The sequence below is a fragment of the Leuciscus leuciscus genome, assembly GCF_965113295.1.
Source record: "Leuciscus leuciscus genome assembly, chromosome: 2".
In the NCBI taxonomy this organism is placed as follows: domain Eukaryota; kingdom Metazoa; phylum Chordata; class Actinopteri; order Cypriniformes; family Leuciscidae; genus Leuciscus; species Leuciscus leuciscus.
The window spans coordinates 24,151,160-24,169,805 of record NC_138726.1 but is presented as its reverse complement, the minus strand read 5'-3'; the positions used below and the strand labels follow the sequence as shown (position 1 = coordinate 24,169,805).

At 39.4% G+C, this 18,646-nt stretch overlaps 1 protein-coding gene and 1 long non-coding RNA gene across 2 annotated transcripts in view; one reads left to right on the top strand and one right to left on the bottom strand.

Moving 5' to 3' along the window:
• The window catches only part of LOC309485850 (uncharacterized protein), a 417,529-nt gene that overhangs the window by 17,315 nt on the left and 381,568 nt on the right, over nt 1–18,646 (top strand). The window lies entirely within an intron of this gene.
• On the bottom strand, nt 1,794–3,552 carry LOC309486476. The gene is made up of 3 exons (XR_014201555.1): nt 3,480–3,552; nt 2,789–2,898; nt 1,794–1,913 (listed from the first exon to the last, which is right to left on the bottom strand). It is a non-coding gene; the product is annotated as an uncharacterized lncRNA (long non-coding RNA).

The following is an 18,646-nucleotide window of genomic DNA, read 5'->3' as shown; positions in this document are numbered from 1 at the left end:
GTATTGGGTTTCTTTGAACATTCTTATTTGGGGTTAATAATTGTTCCCTTTATATTAGGTTTGTCCTGGACCCCTGCTTATCTTCTGATCTTACCCTCTTTTTTTTACACTTTTTCTCTACATATGTTAAATTGTACAACTGTGTTCTGGAATGGTTGGAATTTTGTAATATGTGGAGAAATTTATAAATAAAGTGAGAAAAAAAACAGAAAGCGGGATGACAGACCTTAAGAAGTTTTTTATGTTTTCTTTCAAAGTTATAGGCTACACATGTGTTTATATGTTAAATGTATCGTTTAGGTAGAATTAACACAAAATTGTTCATTTACAAATGCTTGATTTTTTTTATGTGTTTTTTGTTTTTGACACAAGGATCTCTTTTGACCTGATTCGAAGTTTGTAAGCGATTTAAATATTTAGGACATTTTTACATAATTGACTTGTGTAACTTATATAGGTAAGGTAACACAGACAACTCTTGATGTTATAAACTAAAAATAGCTAGACACATTTTTTTTCGTGTAAGTAATTAATAAATGTATTAAATATATTAACATTTTCCTCTATGTCAGTTGTTTTCTCACAACATGCTACTTCTTGCTTAATAGTGATATAAGAGTCACATGACCTCAGCATTTGCAGGAACCAAATTTTCAAAAATTTTATCAGAAATGTGGCCCACTCACAGCTCCTTCCCTTATAGTCCAGTCATTTTATGAAAAAAGGTTGAACAAATTGCAACAGAAGCAAACTCAACTGAACTCAACTTACTCAATATGTCCTGAGTAAGGGAAAAAAGCCCCGAAGAATCCTATTAGGAGAAAGTTTCTAAAAAGACCCAAATAGCCTATTCATACGCCTATTACTTCTTTTTCTCACGTGAATAGGGTAACATTTTTAACCTTTAGATATCACCATGAAAATTATTGTTGAGTTGATTACTTAGCCTACATCAAGACAAACAAAAAAATGTATTACAAGTTTTTGAAATTGTTTGTTACCATGGACAAACAGTGCATAATCTAATTATGTATGTGCTAATTTTCATAAATACCAAAACAGATCTAAACATTGGGTATAGCTAGGCGAAAATATCTTGAATCTTGTTGACATATAACAGTAAAATACTTAATGTAACCCATTTAGGCTACCCATGAGCATTAATACATAGAGGCAGGAAGAAGTACTTTAGAAACCAGCCTTTATTAATTTTTAAGAGACTGGGTTTGAGGCTGGGTCTGTGGGACGAGTGTGTATGGGATGAGTGTCTTCGTTCGGAGAGAGCCAACAACAGCCAACCGCAACAGGAGGACATCATTCACGGCATAGCAACCAATCAAAAGATTTTCAGAGAAGCTGCAATATGGCATTTGTTAACAGGAAGGTCGGAGCCCCGCCCCTTAAAGTGTTAAAACTGACTCGTGTGCGTAAATATTTCAGCTGCGCGTGTGTGTGTAGAAAAGAACTCGAGCGTGTGTTCAAATCTGCGCGCGCGTGTAGAAAAGAACTCGAGCGTGTGTTCAAATCTGCGCGCGCGTGTAGAAAAAAAACTCGAGCGTGTGTTCAAATCTGCGCGCGCGTGTAGAACCTGTCAGGACTCGCGGCTGTTATTTCTGCTTGCGACTTGTTAATTTGTGCGCACAATCATATTTTTTGTCCTCCAGTTTGTGAGTTGAGAGTTATGCATGTTTACATTTTACGTGCGAGCTTTGTCACGTTGCTCACACTGTTGTAATTCACTTGCGCGCTGTGTTTATGCGCTTGCGCTGTTTTGTCCACCATTTGACGCCATAGATATGAGTGGATTGGTTGTGTCCAGTTGCTAACAGTAAAGTTCAGTGCATAGTTGTTTCACAGAGCAGGAAAGGCTGTGCAGATCCAACTTTCTCAAAAAATCCTGGAGTGCTGGTTCCCTAGACAACACAAAACCAGACCAATTACAATCAATACAATTTGTGTTTTATAAATACAGCAAGTTTATGGTGGAAAAAGTTCAATCATCTTAGACTTTCGTGACTCAAACAATTAACTATTTTGGTTAGATTAAGACTTGAATTTACTGATTTCCAAGTAAATTAAAGACTTAATTCATCCAAAAATGTAAATTCTGTCATTAATTATTCACCCTTATGTTGTTCCAAACCAGTAAGAGTTTTGCTCATCTTCGGAACACTTAAGATATTTTTTATAAAATCTAAGAGATTTCTGTCCCTTCATCGACAGCCTATTCAACTATCACTTCCAAAGCCACGGAAAGGTATAAAGGAAATCGTAAGTAATCCATGTGACTCAAGTGGTTTAACCTCAATTTATTTTATGAAGCAACAAGAGTGCTTTGTTTGCACGAAAAAACAACAACAAAAAAACTCAACTTTATTTACAAATTATTCATCTTCAATGCACGCTCACTTAACAACATCTGCTTTCACATCAACAACATGCACAACTCGTAATGTTCTCATGAACGCATGTTGGAAATTAATATTTTATAAATTAAGTGGTAAATGTTTTGTTGCTGCAAACACAGCACTTGCGTAGTTTAATAAAATGTAAGTTAAACATGGAGTACTTTAATGATGTACCTTTACACCTTTCTGGGGCTTGAACGTGGTATTTGTGTGGACTGTCAATGGAGGGACAGGAATCTCTCAGATTTCATTAAAAATATCCTCATGTGTGTTGTGAAGATGAAAGAAAGTCTTACATGTTTGGAACAAGATGAGGGTAAGTAATGACAATTTCCATTTGTAGGTGAACTAACCCTTTAGGAATCAATTTAGACACGCACCTTAAGAAATCTCACTAAATAGTCAGCTGACGGAAGAATCTTTGTTCCCTTCTTGTGGCTTTGTGATGTTGGGGGCAGGTGATGGGCAGAGATTTCCCAGTCAGTTGAGTCTAAAATTAAAAAGCAAGAAAACATCTACCAGTCAAATCATGAAAACAATTGGTTTGAAAACAAATTTTATTTAAGGAAAAGGAAAAGGGGGGGCTTTTGTAAAGTAATTTGACAGGACAAATTCAAAATGAGTGTTATGAAACACAAAAAATCTAGTTATACCAAATAGCAACAAAGCTATGATTATTTTTTTTTATGTTTATACACTATCTCATATGTTATCTGTAAAATCTGACACTCACCAGGTTCTAGTCTGTACGTTACAGCCTTTAAAGACCAAACCTGGTTAGCCTTAGCCATTTAAACATGAAAGCATATCCAAACATCAACCAAAATTGAATCTGATAAATACATTTTCATAAACATTTAATCTTAAAGAATTACTTAACGTTACACATCCTAAGAAAATTAGTTTTTCAGTTAACGTTAGGTTTCAGTTAAGATAAGTTAGGTGTGCTGGCAAACGAGAGTAAAATATAGTTTGAGGATAAATACATTATGATATTTGCACATCACAAATATTGTCATAAAACAAAATAACATTATAAAATACGTATTGTAAATGAGTTAAAACACTTACTCAGTGTTTTCACCGTTAAACTCCGTGTCTGCAGTGTGTCACGAGTCAAAGAAGATGCAGGGCATAACGGAGTCTGTGAGAAAGGTTTAGGCGTGCACATCACATAAATATCGTAATAAAACAATATAATGCCATGAAATACATGTTGTAAATTAGGTTAAAAACACTTACTTTCTGTGTTTTCCCTGTTAACGTTACAACCTTCTCGTCGTCAGCTCCGTATTGAGTCAAAGATGTCTCCTTTGAGAAAGGTTTCGGCTCGTTTAAGCACGCAGAGCATTTAAATTTCTCTATAAATCAATATGTTATAAAATACATATTGCAAATTAGATAAAACACTTACTTTAGTCGTTTCTCTGTTTAAAAGCAACCTCATCCTGGTCTGCTCTGCATCGCGCGTCAACGAAAATGCCTTTCTGAGACCGGTTTAGCCGTTCACAGCATATAAATATTGTAATAAAAACAATATGATGTAATAAAATGTTATAAAATGCATATATAAATGCGATAAAACACTTAATATCTGCGTTTTCCCTCTTCGTATGCCTTGCATCGCGAGTCAAAGAAAATGGCGTCTGTGAAAAAAGTTTCAGGTCGTTTCGTCGCGCCCAGCGCGTAAATGTCCCGGATGTAACTAATTACACTCTCTCGGTGTAAATTTAAAGGTGCTGTAAGCGATGCCACGCGTTTTTTAGGCCAAAACATTTTTTGTCACATACAGCAAACATCTCCTCACTATCCGCTAGCTGCCTGTCCCCTGAACACACTGTAAAAAAACGCGGTCTCTGTAGACACCACTGGCTCCACAAACGGCAACAAAAACAAACTGGGCTCACCCGCACCACGAAACACAACAAACAGTGCTCCAGCCAATCACCGACAAGAAGTATTTGAGGGTGGGGTTTGGGGGGTTAGTGCGCGTGCACATGAAGGGGGTGTGTGGAGGAGAGAGAAGCATGAAGAGGGAAGTTTGAATTATGGCCGACACATGACTAAAGAGACGACGTTCCGATGAACAAATTGCAAAGAAGAGGGACAAGGATAAGGAACGCGCGAAATACCGAATTTACATCGGAAAAAACTCCGAAAGGTGGCGAGAACTCCGCCGGCAGAAGAAGGGCTTCCGATCCACATTCAGTTGCTCTGTTTTTGCAGAACAGGTAAATCCATATTTCTTTCTAAACTGACGTTCATGTTCGCCAAACCAACACAAGGATGTAATTAGCTAGAACTATGCAGTCAGCGTTAGCTTTGGTGAATACAACATATAACGTTATGTTTCTAGCAGCTAGCGATCAATCTCTATTGTAAATGATCAAGCAAATTCACAGTAGGGCGACAATTTGTGTGAATGATTGTTTTCATCCACTCTTTGTTATGAATTTGAATGTTCATTTATAGGCTGTTGACAACTTTGACTAAATTTGTTTACGACGCCGCCGTTGTTTATGCTGACTGGGAAACGCGAAGCTACGTTATCTTGCTATTATTGCGTCCTTGTATGGGAGCTATAGTTATAGCTTCAGGTGGCGAAACGATTTTAAAATAATGTTTCTCTTTTTCTGCATTCTGTTCTGCAATATATAAAACCCTTTATCTAACTTGGCGACATTACACATTGAATGAAGTATTCAATGTAAACTTGTAAACAATGTAAACTCAGTAAAACTTAACTTTGTTTGTAGTGACTAGACTTTCCTTTATGCCGGAAGGGAGGGGAGGAGGGAGGAGGAGGGAGGGTCTAGCTAGCCTCCGTTTTGTTTGACAACAATTCGAATGTCAACAAGAAGTTACGACTCCCAGCATCGCTTACAGCACCTTTAATAACTCTACATATTTTCACCAGCCAGAGGTTGCGGTTTACACTAGCAGTGTTAATCCCTTGAAATTCAACACCAGAAAATTAACTCTTTACTCTAAGAGTCCTTAACACCAGGATTTCAACACTGGAGATTTTGCTGTGTAGCAAACATTAGCCATTAAATACATAATTGATAATTAATTGGTACAGCAAACAAGTGTCTCTGGAACTATTTTATATTTGATCATTTATAAATCAGTGTATTATGGATTATGAGCATGCACATTGAAAACTGCAAATTAATGACTTATAAGTAATTTTAAAAAATACTATAAATGTAACTATATCTGTTCTTTTAATGCAGTATAGGTCTTAATACGACTTTATAAATATATTTATAGAATAGCAGTACTTAGTGGGGCTATAATTCATTGCATGGTCTTCATAATATAAAGTGTTACCAAAACTTGTTATGCGTTTTGACTTTTCATTTACACGACAACGGCGTTTTAAGGGCCTGGAAAACGCAAACTTAAAAAAAAAGGGTTTCAAAGTTCAAGTTTTTGAAAAAGATACCGTTATTGTCTCCGGTTAAACTACAAAATGCGAATTTGCAAAAACAGTGACGTCACGCGCATGCATATTGTGTGTTCAGTCTATTGGCCCGTAGTTTTTCTTTACAAAAGTGACCTCGCCAACTACTGCCGTTTTCGCGGATTTGTGTGAGTGGGGATTATTTTGACAATTTGTCGTCTGTATGTGAAAAACACAAAGGAAAAACTTTTACGTTTTTAATACGTGATGTTTTAAAGGTCGGGAAGAGCACATTCAGATAATTAACCTGATTAACATGAGAGGAGCACATTCAGTTAATCAACTCAATAAACAAGATAAGAGTATACAGCAGACTTACCTCTGTTCATTGACAGTTTATCAGCATCCCTCCACCACCCCATCTCCTCACTTATAATTCTAACTATTCCTATCACAACCCGGATACCTTTCACCTTTACTCTATATTAACTTCTTGTTTAGTCTAGTCCCTGTAAATGCAATTCAAAAAATTCAAAAAAAAAATGTATGTTAGAAATGTATTGCTAAAACACATTACAAAGACTGTGAACTGTGAAGTACTGAATTGTGGAGTTAGACAGTCAAACAGTTTTTCACCGTTGTTGTGTTCAGGATTTTTTGGGCGGGGCTAAAACGGTGGCTCGATGACGCACTGGAGCCGCTGAGCTCCTGGCCCCGCCCCTACTGTCGATGACGCACTGGAGCCACAGAGGCTGCCTCCTCCCCTATCAGTTCGCCGCTCAATTGCGAGTTACTGTCCTACTATTTACTACAGCCTACAGTTTGCTAGCTAGCTATGCCTTCGTCATGGAAATATTACCTGGATGCGATCACTTACAAAACAGATTGTGTCCTTATTTAAATTTCTGAAAAACGATCATATCAACGAGAGGTGGATTAATTTTTGTAAAGAGCCACCTTGATCACCACCAACATCCGCCTCTGTAGTGATCATTTTTACACAGGATAGTTTTATAAACTTTCGTCGGAGACAACTGGGATTCACTGATAATCCGCTGTTACTGATCAATGGGGCCGAACCGACTATCTCCCGCCTCAGCCTTCATCCTCCCGTCGCGCCAACAACTGGTGCCATCATCGGCAGTGCGTGCCCGCGAGTCAACTTTCCCGCGAGTTAGCGTGGTTTCAGCAAAGCCAGCGGACACGCCCCCAGCGTTTGAGAGCAGAGACCACTGCTCATTTTTTCAAGATTTTGATAGCTTATTTTATTTACTTGGCTGCTTTTTTTATCAATCAAATTTGGCTGGGTGGTTAATAACACATTTTTCTGTGGTGTGACAAACTCAGAACACATACTTAATTTTGACTTTACAGGGACTTTAACTGTTCGAAGTAAAATAAATATCACAACAACTTGCAGTCATGATATGTGTCTGAATAATGCTGTTACGTTCAGCTGATATTCGGATAAACAGTGCTCTTACTCTTGCTCTTGCTCTTGCTCAAGAATCACTATAGGTTATATATTCCAAAGCCTTGTCTGCTTAGTTAAAATGCTTGCAGAGCGGAACTCAGTGAATCTCTGTGCATATCATGAGAGTTGGAGCTATGAAGATCAAACTAATGAATTGGTTGTTATACTGGGAAGTATTTTTCATCATGCAGTGCTTTAGTTATGCATGCTGATACAACTTACTTTTATCTAGTTACCATTTCTGTAATTTATTTGCGTTTTACTGTGGAAGTTAAACTCATTTCTCTATTTCCCCTCATTTGTGTGACAAACGTGAAGCTAAGTGACATATAAAGTAATGTAAATAATGAATTCATAAATAGATGTCCAGGGTTCATAATAGCTGTGTCTCTTGCAGTAGAAAGACAATGGGGGGAGGGGGCATATAGGCTGAATTAGGTGGTTTGAAATGTGAGAACCACGCACACAGACCCCTCTTGACATTGAGCATCTCAGTAGTGATGTAGTACTCGAGTCCGGTCTCGAGACCGATTTCTGCTTTCTCGGACTCGACTCGGACTTGTTCCTTCAAAGACTCGGTCTTGACTCGGACTCGACCCTTCAAAGACTCGGTCTTGACTCGGACTCGGCATAGGTGGTCTCGTCCCCATCACTAGTCCACTAGAATACATACCACTAGAAAATGTAACTTGCTCTGCATGTCCTAACTATGATTAAAAAAGTCAGGGTGGGCTTGACGTGTTGATGACAGAGCAGCACTGTTGAAGCAGTTTAGAAAAATAGGCAGAAGATGATGCATGTGGTAGGGATTTTTTTAATGATAGTAAAAGCATAGTCCATATTAAGACGTTAAGACTGCTCCTCTAAACAATTCCCAATCTAGCTTAGTCTGTAGGCCTAACTGTTGATTATTAACTGGGGTGATATTAAATCATGAATATGAAAACTGACATGTTTTATGGTCTTGGTCTCGACTCCTAAAAACTCGGTCTCGACTCGGACTTGCTTCCTCAAAGACTCGGTCTTGACTCGGACTCGACTGAATTTGAAAACCAACGGACTCGGTCTCGACTCGGACTCGACCCTTCAAAGACTCGGTCTTGACTCGGACTCGGCATAGGCGGTTTCGTCCCCATCACTACATCTCAGTCTATGTCTCACTGTAATGGCAGATAAATCACTTTTTCACATGCTCACCCACTCACCCACACTTTTGGATCCCATTTTAAATCACAATTTTCCTTCAACTTTAATAAAGTGAGACTATGGACCACAATCTGAAGTTGAGATGACTTAGACTGAAATATTTTACACCACCGCAGAGCATGAAAGCAAGTCTAAATATACAATTTAACAATGGAGAGAGATAGAGAGAGAGAGAGACAGAGAGACAGAGAGAGAGAGACTGAGACTGGAGGAGATAAAAAAATATTAGTCTTGGAGAGGCATAGAGATCAAATCTCAATCTTGTGATGGAAAGTGACTCCATCAAAAACAAACTAAACTCAAAAAAAAAAAAAAAAACAGACCAATATTTCCTTCACCAAACTTTTGTGAGTAAAGTTTAGAAAGTCTCATATATATGTTTTAAAACTCAACAGGGCCTTCAAGTAACTTCATGTCAACCTGAAAAGCAGGCTATTTACATTATACAATGACAACATGATAGTTCATGGGACACTTGTGATTAAATTCAGTGACCGCCACACTAATTTTGCCTGGGGCGGGAAACAGGGAAGAGGAGGAGCAGCGTTTTGCATGAATCAGTGTGGAGAGGTGAAGGACAGAACAGATGGCAGATGGATGGAGTTGTGGCCAATGTCAAAGGTGCAAGACTTCTTTCTCAGGGGTATTCTGCTGTGATCTTGCTCACTGCAACACGCCAGCGAATACAGAGACAAGAAGTTGGCTTGACATTAGTTCAAATTATTTATATATTCCCGAATCATGCTGAGCCATCATTTACCACTGCACAGCGTGTAAACGTGGACCACACCATTCCTACAATGGCCTCATTAGCCACAACAGAGGGTTTTCAAGAGGCACTTTAACCCAATGAGGTCTAGAGAAAGCTATCCATTAGCATTGCCATTCATCTCAAAGGAAGTTTCTTGGATGTCGCAAGGATGCACAGGTTTGAAGTCCTTTTATTTTTTACTCGCTGCAGTTTGTGGGTGCTCAATTCTGCTGCCATGTTGTTTTGAGTGAATCAGCTGAGCATGTACCATTCAGATGAATGGGAATGTAATGGATAGTTTTCTCCAGAGCTGTGTTCTGATTGAAAGGGCCCCTATGCAGTGTTCAGTGCTCCATACTTTCTGAGAATGGAGTATCTGTTAAAGTTGACCCTGCAATATCACCAAACATAGACAACAATTGAGTCTCGCATATTGGAGGAGTTTAAGGTTTGATGACATAATATACATTGTAAATCAATATAATATAAGCTACCTTACATTTGTGTAATATGCATTTAAAATAATTTAATGAATATGCCGTTTGCAGTGCTAGCATGTACTATTTTTGCATATAGTACATGCTAGCTATAGCTTCTCTATAAACCGTATACTAATTTTAATTTTGGAAGTAAAAATAAATATGCTGTGGCTTATATTACTTCCGGGTTCATTCATCGCCGCAGTAATAGGTCATGCATTCCATGCATCCAGAAAAAAATAAATAAAAAAAGCATACTAGTAGATTGTTAGTATTCTATTCAGAGCATATGGTGAATCTCAGATGAAATCGGTATGTGTGAAATATATTGCTTTAGCATTCAAAATAGGATTTTCAAAAAATCTGCTGTTGTGCAGTTTTGCATTATAGAAGGCTAGTCACAGCATCCGTAATATCTGAAGAGGATTGAACTGAGTGGAGCTGCAGTCGTGCTGTATTATCAGTTATAGTTGACTTGAAATGTGTTCTCTTTATCAGTCACTGACATCTCCTACAGTTCAGGTCATTAAAATGGGACAAGACTGCAATCTGACATCCCCATTAAAAAGTCAAGAAAACAGCTCCCTCTGCTTCACCTCCTAAAAGCAGACTCGTATTGATGAGTGTGCAAAACAAATTGATGTAATTAATGCTCAGGTTGCATGAAGAGGACATGGACATGTGTACAAACCATTCATCACTCGCTGAGCTTATTTGCTTTCAGCCCATTGAAACAGCACTTTGGCCTCGATGAGCTGAATCTTAATGGCAACCGATTGACCATTCTTGTTGTGTGTGCACAAAGTCTTGTGGGTGGACGGGTTGGCAGTGTTGGCAATGTGAGAGCATATGTATTCTCTCTATCTTTTTCTCTGTCTTCTACCTCTTGACTGTTTAACCTTTAACGCTGCTAATGTAGTTCAGAGCTTTTAAAGACCAAATGTACAAAATTGGTAAAGACAGGATAAATGGTAAAAGAAGGACATAAATATATATAATTCATGAGCCCCACTGTCCCATTTTAACTCGGATGTGTTTCTCACACTTGAAATAGTTAACCCTGGGTCATTTTAAACCCCAGATAAATAGAATCCTCGGTTATCTTGCTCGTTCTTATTTGCATATTTGCACTATCAGTGTCATTGATTGGACGATTGAAAGGCTCTAGCATTGCACACTCGTATTATATATATTGCAGATTACACTTTCAAGAACAAAACAGTATTTTCTTCACTCCTGTTGACACTTTTTCTGTCACCATTTGACATTTTTCCCTTTACAATTTATTTTAATGTGTCCCTGGCTGTTACAGTGTAATTATACATTTAAGTACTAAGTAATATGAATTAACTACATGTACTTACTTCAGGGTTGGGTTTAGGGTAAGTTGCGTGTAATTATGCCTTATTTATAGTTCTGTCATGACAACTCTCAGAGTGATTGGCATGGTAATGGGTAAGACAATGTTGAATGTTTGGTCTTGGCGGAATAGATCTGCTACGCTGCTGCTGCTTTTATTGCTGCTGCTGCTGTAGGTTATTGCTGCTGCTGCTGCGGCAGAGCAAGTCCGGGACTTGCTACTGCCAATACATACACGACACGCTGCTGTGAGCAAGTAAGACATGCTGCTGCTGTACAATATAGCATACATGAATTACCCGTAGCAGATCTGTACAGGTGGAGCTGGGGAAGGTGGAGGGTTTCTGAAAGTGCGCTGCACTGCTAAGGCAAATTTTACCCAAGTATTTGATAGTTGAGCAGCGATCTCATTGGCTACTGATAAGGCAGGAACCAATCAGCTGTGCCCTATAGATAAAGATGTGATTATGAACAGGTGAGTAAAAGGACCTATTAGTCGGCACCATCTAGAGCAGGGGTCACCAAACTTTTTTCTCTGGGGGCCACATTATCGTTCCTGACTGTGATGGGGGGCCGGGGCCGGGGCCGGGTCAGCTATATAACATAGAATTGTATGACCCAGACCAAAATGACCACCAGCAGGCCTCATTGTGTAGTAGAGATTACTAGTCTGGCACAGCCATCCCCACTACTATATCCACAATTCTATATCAACACTTGATTCCTGGCACATATTTGTTTATTTTTACTAGTGGTTTGCAAAAGTTGTAATCGAGTCTTCACACTTTGTTTTAATTAAAGTTATTCTTCACAAATAATCGTTGGTCCACTGTTCTTTGAAAACTCTGCACTCTCTTTTAGGGTGGAACGGTACACAGAAGTCACGGTTCGGTTCATACATCATGGTTCGGTACGAGTTCGGTACAATGGAGGGAAAAGCAAAACAAAAATGCAGAAGGCTTATGCATGTCTCAGGCTGGACCACCAAAATAAAAAAAATATCTTAAAGAGGCTACATGCAACTTTTCCCCCAAAATAAACGTAACAATAGCCTTTTTATTTGACCATTTATGACTCAAACATCTCCTGATGAGCATTCTGACACCTTGTCAGCTCACAGTGGGTGCACCTATAAGCCTGTATCCTATTTTTCCTATTTTCTGTCGGGTCGGATTTTTCGCGCGCTGTCTGCGGATGTGACGTCAAGCGCGTTCAATGTTAAACGTTTCAGATCACTCTGCCACCACCGCTAGTCAGCAAACAAACTTAGTTTCTCAAACAATATATGTATTTGACTGTTCTTACCTCTGTAAACATAATGTTGACTTCTTTGCAGCGGATGACTTGTGAAGTGTGCACGTACGAGAGCGAGCAGAAAGGAAGAGCAGTTCCGTTTTTTGGCCACAGGTGTCAGTCGCGAGTTTAAATTTCAGAAAATCGCATGTAGCCTCTTTAAGTCTTGTATTTATGACAATAGTTTTATATAATTAGTTCATTAATTCAATTAATAAAAATACCTTGATATGTTTGGTAATTGTACCTGAATGAATTGAAAATTTATCTGCTACATTTCAGATTAATATATTTGTTTTCCTTAAAAAATTTATTAACAGTAACTTAAAGGTGCCTTATGCAACTTGGAGCCACCTATAGGCAATTAGTTGAATTACACTGGTAACGGTTACTAACGGAGTTTGATTGACAGCTTTGCTTCCCAGTAGGCGGAGACACTTTTTGCTTGCAGGCTGCAGTCAGACAGACCATCAGAGTTACACAGCTGAGACGGTAGGGTAGAGACTGGTGTGCAACCTATGCGAGCAATATCAAATATGCATTCCCCAGAGGTAAACTTTCATACTAGAATCAAAAGTTGAACGCTCTTCTCCAAATTTGGAAAATGTGACATTTTGAAATAGCGTTGTGATAACAATTGAATAACAAGATCGGAACGAGTTTGAATATCAAGCCAACATGAGCAAAAGCTGCCCATCTTTGACGCACAGTTTTGTGTTAGCTAACAATGTTGTAACGCTATCACGGACTGCAATTCCTACCAGATCTGGACTAATAATTGATGCTGTCCAAGTTACAGACAGCCTTTTACTATATTTATCAGGAGAAGAAAATATCAAAGTCCTACACTGACCTTGTAGAATTTATATATTTATATATCTATATGCATATATATCTATATATATATCTTTATGTATATATCTATCTCTATATATGTACTGTATATTATGGTATTGATTGAAACATTCATTGTTTATTGTGCTAGCTGTAAGCATCTTACAAAAACAGCAGTATGGGTTTCTGAAATTAATTATGATACCTTTTCTTTGAATCTAACATACAGGACAGTGAGGTGGAAGACAGTGAGGTGGAAGACAGTGAGCCAGAGAACCTAATCCCCTCAGGCAGGGGCAGATCCTCTATGGGTAGGAGTAGAGGCAGGCAGGTTGGCCAGCAGAGAGGACGGGGAAGAGCAGCCAGAAGTGGTAGTGGAGCTGGTCGTGGTAGAGGAGCCCGGACTCGCCGTGGTAGAGGAGGTAGCAGGAGTGACAGACTTGGCCAGGTTGATGCAGCGAGGGTGGCAGAGCTCCAAGCACAGCGCCTAACTGTCACACAGGTTTGCAAGGGCCATGTTTAACTTGACCGAGTTTAATTATAAAATATCATGAAAATGTATTCAATCTCAGTATTCTTCAGCAGACTAACTATTTTTTTCTGTTTAGACACTGTCTTTTGAGGAGGCACAAGAGCTCCTAAATGCCATTGTGGTTAGAGCACCCGGTATCATTTTTGATGTTTTGAATATACCCAATTCAAATATGACACCAGACTCTCAGATGGGACCAGTACCAGAAATTCCTTGGTGCTCATGTGGCAGATGTAGGGAGATGCCGACTGATGTCGAAAGGAAATGTTGTAGGCAGGTCCCAGAAAGGTGTGTCAGTATGCTTCCACACATGGACCAATACATTATAGAAGAGGGTGTATTGCGGCTTGCTAGAATGGCCTGGAATTATGTTTTTGCTCTCTCTGACACACAAGGCCCAGGTGATGACAACAAAGAATACCGCTATTGTGCGTACCGTCAGTTTACACTGTGGCAATATGGTTCATTGGGAAATAGAAATAGGGTTGTTATACCAAGTTGTTGTGTGTGGCGCATCCGTGACAAGTACCCAGATCCACAAGGACATTATGTTGGATTTCTCCCACATGGGCCATAGCTAATGTATAAACAAACATTGTATTCAAATTGTCTCTCCTGTAATTTTGTAAGATCATTTTCAGCACAAGATTTTCCATTTCTCACTGTCAATGAACAACAACTGTGTAAATACAGTTTGAATTGTCTATAAAAATCTACAGCCTTTGATGGCAATTCTGCAATTTATTTTCATTTGTACTTCACTGATTTTTTTATATGCTTTACAAGTGTTTGAAAATAAAGGCAAAATATGCAAATATTTGATAAAATTAGTGTATTTGTCTTATTCTTTACAAGGCATATGTACAGAGTCAATCTTGAATCATTGTTAGGCAATGTTTGGAAATTTGTTAGCGGTTGGTAGTGATTTCTTCTAGGCTTCCAGTCTCTCAGCATTCAACCTTGGCACTGTGAGATTATACGGTCTCTGAAATACACACAAAAAATAACACAGATTAATCCATAAATGTATTGATCAGGACCCCTAGCAATAAAAGCACTTGGGACACTAGTGGACAATATGTCAAATGGATAAAGTTTTCAAGGATGGCTTGTCTGTCTTCCCTCCCCACACACCTCATTTATGCATATCCTAGGGCAGGGGTATTCAACTCTTAGGTCGGATTTTCACCAAATGTGTTGACCCTTTTGTGTTACACCGGAAGTCATTCATTGTCAATGGAGCAGTTCGAAACTCGGCGTTAGGGACTGGCGCACTGGAATGCATTGCTTTCTGTGTGCTGCATGCATTCAATAATTTCAACTCTTGCGGCATTTTGCCATATGAAGCACAACCGGAAGTACAAGAAATACACAAACTATTTAATTAAAATCACTTTCGAAATTGCACTTGATCTGATGTGATATTTTTGATCACCTAATCAATATTTACAAATTACAAAATTGCCAGTCTATATCTCCTAATTTCTAGCTAATTAGGCTATGTCATAGTCAAATGACAAGGTAGAAAATCCTATAGCACAGCTTTGCTGGTCAGCGCGCTTCCTAGAGTAGGGTAGAGAACCCAGAGAAATGTACAATGCTCTCCTCCACTCTGCAACACCTTCCAACAGCCTTGCGATGCATGTCCAGCCAATACGGAAAATGCCAGACAAGAAATCTGTCAAACTCACGTACAGCATAAATGCATCTGCATTTTATGAAAATCCGGCTTTACCCTACGAGGTCCAGAGCCTGCTGGTTGATTTACACCTCATCATTAATTGTACTCTCCTGGTGTCCCAAGTCTAACTAAGTCCCAGATTAGACGGTCATAATGAAAAAAATATAGTGGAATTGGCCAATTTTGTATTAAAACCCTCTAATCCAGCATTAATTTAGACCTGGGACACCAGGTGGGTGCAACTAATGAGGTTGAACAGAAAACCACCAGGTTCTAGCCCACATAGGGTATGATTTGAGTATCCCTGCCCTAGGGTGATGATAACATAGAACATACAGTAAGTGAGAAACAGTACCCCGTCCCCTGCTGACTTGAGTCTGCACCAACTGTTGGATTGAAGGAGGCGGAACATCAGTTAGATTTCCGAGCCTTCGTGGGTCTTCAGGGCGATGGCTGGCGGTTCTCTTCAGCCCTGTTCCTGAGGAAAACCTTCTCTCCAAGATTTTTCGCTGGAGGTCAGGAATGTAGTCGTACGTCTTCTCCTTCTTCACTGCATACACACCCCAGCTCCTTGACTTCTTCTTGTAGAGTCTTCTGTACCTGTTGTATGGGTGTTCGTATTTCTTCACTGTATTATCTGTTTCATTTTCTATCATCACCCAGACTAAGAATAACCTATAATAACAAAAGTTATTTAAAGTGCTAATGTTATCCTTGTCCCCTGTAACTTTTAAGAATTTTAGAAATAAAAATTAGAAGTGCACTTACATCTTTGTGCCATCTGCACGTTCTTTGGCTGGCCGATCTCTGTGGTGGTTGTAATCTAAAGCTGCCAGAATGGTCCTCGCCTCATACACAGGGGGTGAGAATGCAAATCTCTTTCCAGCATACATTAGGATCTTGTTTTGAAAGGACTCCAGATCTGATGTTGATCTAGAATTTTGAAAGAATAAAAAAAAAAATGTGCAAAAACAACAAGGTAGGTTCTGACAAGCCAGCACAAAGTAATGTATAGTTGGTCCTTGAACCATTTGCTTTACGCTGCCTCCAGATTACATTTTTGTACTTGCCATGTCACCATACCTATATTTTTTTAACTATGGCCTGGTTTACTTACCTGAAGTTTAGATACTTGGGAATATCCTTCAGCCACCGCTTACTGTAAATGATGTCTGACAGGGCACTGTGAGCTGAGGACCGCTGTTCTATCCAGGCTTTGGACCGTCCTTCCCCAAGGCAGTCGTGTTGGCATCTCCCCAAGGCCCAAACATGTTCGTTGGACACATGATGGAGTATTCCACACCATAGTTCCTGAAAGATATTAAAAGAGTAGCACCCTAACACACTACTTTCTCTACCTCCCCAAATGTGTTCTCAATCGATTTACCTGGTTAAAATAAGGATGAAATAAAAAAAAGGAGTACATATCTAAACATTTCAAAGTCACAACAGAACAGAAATAAAATGGACAGAATGACCTGTCTTTCACACTTACCAGGAACTGCCTATGTGTTTCAGCTTGCTTACAGCACCACCAGAAGTGATTCACAATGTCTTTGGACCAGAGTAGTAGAATGCCGTGTCCAGGTTGTTGGCCAGCCTGAAAGACAGACGAAAATATAGAAACCCAAGTAAATTGATTAATATAATATTTTTTTACATTGTTTGCAATGTAAGGGGTTTACTTTATATCAAATACTAGTTTCATCAATCTGATTTTTTACAGTACAACATACAGCATTGATTCTCTTGGCCAATCCTTTGGCTCCATGCCACATGTCTAGAGTGTGGCGAATCCCTGTGTCCTTGTATTTTCCTCGATCTTGGTCTGCAAAAAATATATACACATATAGCAGACATAAGCCCCTTTCACACAGCGCTTTGAACCCGGCAAATTGCCAGAGTGTCTTCTGTGTGAACGCAAACTCGACCCGGGAATATATGCCGGGATCGATGCCGGGTCGGGACCTAGTAACATTGCCGTGTTCAGTCCCGGAACGCGCGCTGTGTGAACAAAAGCCGTAATAATGCCGTGTCGTAGTGATGACGCTGAAGCCGGGCTCGTTCTCCAGCTGTGAAACGGTACGTAATGCGCAAGTTTATGATCGAATCAGAGAAACAAATGCACAGGCGTGGTTTCTCGAGAGAGAGATCGCAGCTCATAAGCAAACTTAAGACGCTGCTGAGATTACAAGTCACATCGATGTCACGTGTCTTTACGGCATTTTTACGGGTTGTGTGTGAACGCACTCTCTGATTCCGGAAAATCACTGGCAGTGTGAATGAACCAAAATCAAACGAACCCGGGTCAAATCCCGGGTCACTTTATCCGTGTATTTTCCGGAATCTCTGTGTGAAAGGGGCTAGACACACACAAATACAAATGCACGTTATAAGACCACATACTCATCAGTGCGGAAATCTGCACATGTGCATCTGTGCAAATCTCTTTTAGGTTCACTTCTGTCAGGAGTTGGTCGACAGTGCGTATGAAGGCTTCTTTCTCCATTATCACTGAATTCCTCATAGTTTCTCTCTTGTCCACAGTGACGATTGAAATGATCTCTTTGGTGTCATTATCCATTGTGGTATATGTGCAGTATTGTGCACAATGACCCGGGCTGTCCATCCTACCATCAGCTGTGAATTTTACAAAAACAAAATAGCTTAGTCTGAGAAATAAATCAGATAAGTGATTAAGGAAGTTGGTTAGTGTATGATACATGGACAAAGCAATCAATAATTAATAAACTGGGTCTCACCAAGGGCAACTACCCCATCCTTGGAACTAAGTCGCTGGATTATTTTTTACGTAATGTTCTTGAATCCTAAAAAAGGTGCCCAAGGCAACCATGCCCATATTCATGTATTTAAACAAAAGAGAAATTTTGGCATAGTTGTTCCCCGAGAGCAAAATGTTCACAGCTAACATAAAGTCTCCGGCCTGCATGCCAAACTTAAATTTTGGTTGTGAGTTCCACTGCCATACTGTATGGCCAGTTGGACAAACCTGTAAATAATAATTCAGAATAAATATTTATAGTCAAAACATCCAAGGATTGATGCTTTGGCTCTTAAGATGTTAGCAACTCACCCACTCAATGATGCATGCTGTGCCTCTTCGATTGACCTTGATGTCAAAAGGGGGAAGGGCCCTACACTCCTTAGATGTCTGTGCGTTCCAATGGAGGCACCAGTCTACTGGTAGAGTCATGAAGGTGGC